Raw genomic sequence first — 6,000 nt, forward strand, 5'->3', positions numbered from 1 at the left:
TCTACTGAGCCATCTCCCCCCCCCCCAGCTCGTTTTTAAAAATAAGTTTGTTGCATATTTCATCATAGAATTCATTCACATCAAGTGGACAAGTCAATGCTTCTTAAGTAAATTTACCAAATGATGCAACCCTCACCACACATTAGTTTTAGACCACGTGCATCGCCCCAGGCCGAGCCCTCCTGAACCTTTACCCGTGATCCCTGTTCTCCTGTCTGGCTGGGTTTTAGCAGCAGAAAGCAAGGCTCCCTTTCTTTCCTGGGATGGAAAGGACCTGGTCTCTGTTTGGCCCTGTTAGAAGCCTGTCTGAGTCTTATTTTCTGTGGCTACAATGAAAGAGCTGAGACTGGAGGCTTTAGAAAGAAAAAAGCTTTATTTAGTTCACGGCTTGGGAAGCTGATGGTCCAAGATTGGGTGGTGTCATGGCCACAGGTGCAAGAGAGATCACACGGTGACACAGAAAGCCAGAGAGGCTGTCATAGCTCAGTCTTGCGAGAAGTAACTAATTCCACACTCGGCAGGAGCCCTTTTGAAGCCTACCACCTAGTGACCAATTACTCTGCCCTGTATCCTACTTCCTAAAGGTCCCTACCCCATTGCCATTACATTGAGCTACACCCCCATCTTTTCTCTATTTTTTTTTCTTTCATTTTTTGTTTTTGAGACATGGTCTTGGTAACTTGCTCAGGCTGCGCTTGAACTTGTGATCCTCCTGCCTCAGCTTCTGAGGAGCCAGGCTTACTGATGCGTGCTACCATACTTGCCTCTTCGGCATCCTTTAGTCCACACTGTGTCTATGAGGGTTCAACTCACTGGTGACCGTGCTGGGCTTCACACCTCCCCTCTATGCACCCTATGCCTTTGTATTACTGTGGCCAACTCTCTGTTCACCATTGGTCCCTTGGGTCACTTGAGATGTTGGGGGCTACATCTAAAGGAGATGCTGCTAACATTCTTGGGTAAGAGACATACATCATCGTTGTCCTTGTGTAAGCTCAAGGTTGGAATTGCTTGGATAGAGTGTAGGTGTATGATTAACTTTCGTAGCGCCTGCCAAACATTTTTTTTTCCCCTAAGTGGTTCACTGATAGAAATTCTTTTTAGCAAAATAAGAGAGCCCCACATCCTCACGAACACGTGGTATTTTCAGTCACTTTAATGTTAGCCGTTCCAGGGGCTTGTAGTGGATTCCCACTGTGGACCTGACCCGCCCTTCTCTACTGGTCATGCTGGGCAATGTTGGTAAATTCATTGGCATTTTGACACTCATTTTTTTCCTCAGTGTCTGCCCAGTCCTCTGTTTATTTTCTGTGTTGTGTGTCTTCTGATAGATGTAAAGGATGATAGAAATCTGCTCTGTAGACACACGTGGTGGTGTACACCTGTAATCCATGCACTTGGAAGGCTGAGGCCCAAGCACCACTGTGAGCTCAAGGCCAGCCTGGACTATGCAGTGAGACACTGTCATAAAAAGTGCAAGTCCTGCGTCAGAAGCATGCACATCTCATTAAAGTCAGCTCATTAAAGTCAATTTATAGGGGCTGGGGAGATGACTCAGTGGAATATGCGCTTCCCTGGCAAGCGCAAGGGCCTGAGTTCAATCCTCGGTTCCACCAAAAAAAAAAAAAAAAAAAAAAGTCAATTTTTTCCCATCTTGCAAGATGGCAGGTGAAAAAAACTGAGAAGCCAGACACTAAAGAGGAGAAACCCGAAGCCAAGAAGGCTTCTGCCCGTGGTACTGGTGAAAAGGTGAGGCGAAGGCAAAAAAGTCCAAGAAGGGGCAGCCCCACTGCAGCTAAAATGCTGTCCTGGTTAGAGGAGTTGGTAGATACTCCCGATCTGCTATATATTCCAGACAGGCTTTGTACAAGAGAAAGTACACAGCTGCTAAATGAAAGGTTGAGAAGAAAAAGAAGGAGAAAGTTCTTGCTACCATCACAAAACCAGTCGGTGGGGACAAGCATGGAGGTAGCCGGGTGGTTAAGCTTTGAAAAATGCCTAGCTCCTACCCTACTGAAGATGTGCCCTGAAAGCTCGCGAGCCACAGCAAGAAACCCCTCAGTCAGCATGTGAGGAGACCTCAAGCTAGCAGCACTCCCGGCACCAGCTTGATCATCCTCACCGGGCGTCACAGAGGCAAGAGAGTGGCCTTCCTGAGGCAGGTGGCCAGTGGCTTGCTGCTTGTGACTGGGCCTCTTAGCCTTAATTGTGTTCCTCCACGAAGAACACATCAGAAATTTGTCATTGCCACCTCTACAGAAATTGATATCAGCAAAGTGAAAATCCCCAAACACCTCCCTGATGCTTACTTCAAGAAGAAGAAGCTGCAGAAACCCAGACACCAGGAGGGCGAGATCTTGGACACCAAGAAAGAGAGATACCAGATTTCAGAGCAGCGCAAGGTGGATCAGAAAGTGGTGGACTCACAGATTTTAGCAAAAATCAAAGCTGTTCCTCAGCTCCAGGGCTACCTGTGATCCATTTTTGCTCCTACAAATGGAATTTATCCTCATAAATTAGGGTTCTAAATTTCTCACTAAGAACCTAATTAAATAACTGACACATTTATTTATTTATTTATTTTTGGCAGAACCAGGGATTGAACTCAGGCCCTTGCGCTTGCCAGGCAAGCGCTTATTCTACTGAGCTATCTCCCCAGCCCCAGACTTTTAAATAAATAAATAAAGTCAATGATTCATTTCTCTCTGGCTCATATGCTTGCTCTCAGTCTTGCGTGCTCTCTTACGTGCTGGTGCTGTCTGTCTGTCTGTCTATCTGTCTGTCTGTCTGTCTCCATCTCTGTCTCTGTCTCTGTCTCTCTGTCTCTGTGTGTAGGTAGGTAATAGGGATTGAATACAAGGCCTTTGTACTGAGCTACATCCCCAGCTATTTAATTTTTTTCTTTTTCTTTTGAAACAAGGTCTCCCTAAGCCATTAAGCTGCCCAGGATGGGCTCAAACTTGCCGTCCTTCTGCCTCACTCTCCCAGAGTGCTAGGATTACATATACCCAACCCTCTCATTAGGTATTTGTGTAAGATGTGAAATAAAGATTGCAGGGTTCTTAAATGTGGATATCCACTTGACCTGGCACTGTTTTGCTGTTGTTATTGCTTCTGCTGCTGCTGCTATTGTTATTTTAAATTTATACTGGTACGTGCTTATAGAATACAACAATTTTTTTTGAGACAGGGTTTCTCTATGCAGTTCATGCTGGACTTGAGCTCACTTTGTAGCCTGGGCTGGTCTCAAACTCGAACGATCCTCCTGCCTCGGCCTCCCCAGTGCTGGGATTGCAGGTGTGCACCACCACACCCAACTGGACACAATGATTGTGTTCGTGATGGGAAATTAGTACATGTACGTGTCACTCTTGAAGTTTTGATTCCTCTCTGTGCTCCTTCATTGCTTTGTCCCCTTCCCATGTGCAAACACTCTCTTTTGTTTTTATTTTTTATTCTGAGACATGATCTCACTAAGTCACTATGTTGCCCAGGGTGTGTTCAAATTTGTGGTCCTCCTGCCTCAGCCTCCCAGACTGCTGTGACTATAGGCTTGACACTGTCTATTAAAAACTGTTTTCAAAACAAAAAAACACTGTTTTCCTCCACAAAATTCTAGGACTGTCTTTGTTAAAAATGGAGTGACTGTATACATGTGGGTCTATTTCTTGTCCCTATTCTGTTTTTCTGTCTATTTCAACTTGCACCAATTATAAAAGGTTCTTGGGCTGGAGAGATGGCTCAGTGGTCTAAAGCACCTACTTGAAACAAGCTTGGCAAAGCACAAGGACCGGGGTTCAATCCCCCAGCACCACATGCCAGCCAACCCCGCCCCCTGGTGGGCTGAGCTGGCCACACACACACACACACAATAAATAAATGTAATAAATAAAAATAAATAAATATTTAAAAAAAAAAGGTTCTTGTTGTAGTAGCTTCAAACTAGCTCTTGAAGTCAAGTAATATGAGCTAGTGTATTTGTTTTTCCTTGAAAATATTTTACCATAGGTCTTTTAGTTCCATACAAATTTTAGAACCAGCTTGTCAATTTTCCCCCAATAAAAAAGTGCTAAGATTTTTATTTGAGTTGCACTGAATTTTATAGGGCAAGTGAAACCTTAATAATATTGAGTCTCCCAATCCATTTATTCAGCTTTTAAAATTTCTGTCAACGTTTTAAAATTTTCAGTGTAAAAGAATTTCTTTTACTACATTAATTCCTCTGTCTGTGTGTGTGTGTGTGTGTGTGTGTGTGTGTGTGTGTGTTTTATTCTGTTAAAATGAAATGTTATTTCAGGGCTGGTGAGATAGCTCAGTGGACTAAGTGCTTGTTTAGGCAAGCACAGAGACTTGGGTTCAATCCCTGACACCACGTGCCATGCTGGCCCCAACCCCAGCTGCACAGAGCCAGCCCTGAGTCCAGGTGTGGTGGTGCACGCCTGTAATCCCAGCACTGGGAAGGCTGAAAACAGGAGGATCACTATGAGTCCAAGCTGCATAGTGAGACCCTGTACCAAATACATTTTTTAAAAAAGAGTAATGTTATTTCATTTACCTGTCTCTTTGATTCTACTCAAAAATACAATTGGTTTTGTACATTTATCTTTCATTTCACCACTTTACTAACATGAATCATTATTTCTAATAGCTTGCTTGTGGATTCTTTTAGATTTCCTATGTAAACGCTCAGATCATATGAAATAATTACAATTTTCCTCTTTTCTAATCTTCCTATTTTTCTATTTCTGCTTCATTGTAGTGGCTAAAATTTTCAGTGCAAAGAGGACTAAAAGTAATGGTAACCAAGCATTCTCTTATATCCACTATCAAAAAAGGGAAGTTTCTGACATTCCATGATTAAATAATTAGATTTATGTTTATTGTAGGCACCTTCAGATTAAAGAAGGTTTTCCTAATCCTAGTTGTTTTTGTTGTTATTGTTGTGTGTTTGCTTTGTTTTTTTTTGGGCGGGGGGTTGTTGGTTTTTGTTTTTTGGGTTTTTTTTTTTTTTATTTTAGGGAAGGGCCTACAGGGTGTTCAGGGTCTCATTACTAGATTGGACTCATAGTGATCTGCCTGTTTACACCTCTCAAGAGCTAGGATTACAGGTACACACCACCACACCCAGTCTCAATTGCTGTCTCAGTGCACCCCAGGGGCAGGGCCAGCACTGCAGGCCCGGGGATTGAACCCCCAGTTCCTGTACCTGCTTGCAGGTGCTTTAATCTGCTGAGCTATTTGGTGGGCCCTTAAACCAAACTTTCATTTCTTAGTGTGATGGTTCATCTTGACAGGCAATCTGATTAGACAGGAAAGGAATAAAGCACGCTTCTGTGTGTTGCTCTGGGTGTGTCCAGCAGTGACCAGCTCATGAGTGGTCTTTGGTCTCTGGCTCTTGCTTTCTCTGCTCCTGGCTGCCCTGCACTGAGCAGTTTCCTCGGCCATTCATTCCTTTCTGCCGGTGATGCTTGCCTTGGAGCCTGAGTACCATGCACGGAAGCCCCCAGCACTGTGAGCCGAAACAAACCTTCTAGGTGTCAGGTATTTTGTCTCAGCAAGGGAAATGTGACAACCCTGTTGGGATAAACTTCACTTGGAGGCCATGTACTCTTTCAAGTGTATTAGGAATTTCGTTTTCATGAGACACACGTTCCTACATTGTTTGGGGGAGGTGTATTTTCATTTTGTAACACATTTGTCTGTTTTGGCATTACAGTTGTTCAGACTTCATAAAATGTGTTGAAAAGTGTTCTTGCTTTTACTGTTCCCTGGTAGGACATATGGTTTATATTGTAGCTTCTTTAAATATTTGGGGAACCACTAGTAAGCATCTGGAGTTTTCTTTGTGGAAAGGTTTTTAATTACAGATGCAATTTCTTAATGATAATAGACTCTTCCGATTTCCTATTGCTTTCTGTGACTTGCTTCTAGTTAGGCAGGTACGAACTGAGGATCATTATATTCCCTTCATTATGAAGGGAAGGGAAGGGAAGGGAAGGG

The 6,000-nt window shown here is 43.5% G+C and overlaps 1 protein-coding gene across 1 annotated transcript in view; it reads left to right on the forward strand.

The window, feature by feature from the left end:
- Itga11 (integrin subunit alpha 11) overlaps window positions 1-6,000 on the forward strand; it is a 104,113-nt gene that overhangs the window by 28,597 nt on the left and 69,516 nt on the right. The window lies entirely within an intron of this gene.

This window comes from Octodon degus, unplaced genomic scaffold (genome assembly GCF_000260255.1).
Source record: "Octodon degus isolate 3935 unplaced genomic scaffold, OctDeg1.0 scaffold00026, whole genome shotgun sequence".
Classification (NCBI taxonomy): domain Eukaryota; kingdom Metazoa; phylum Chordata; class Mammalia; order Rodentia; family Octodontidae; genus Octodon; species Octodon degus.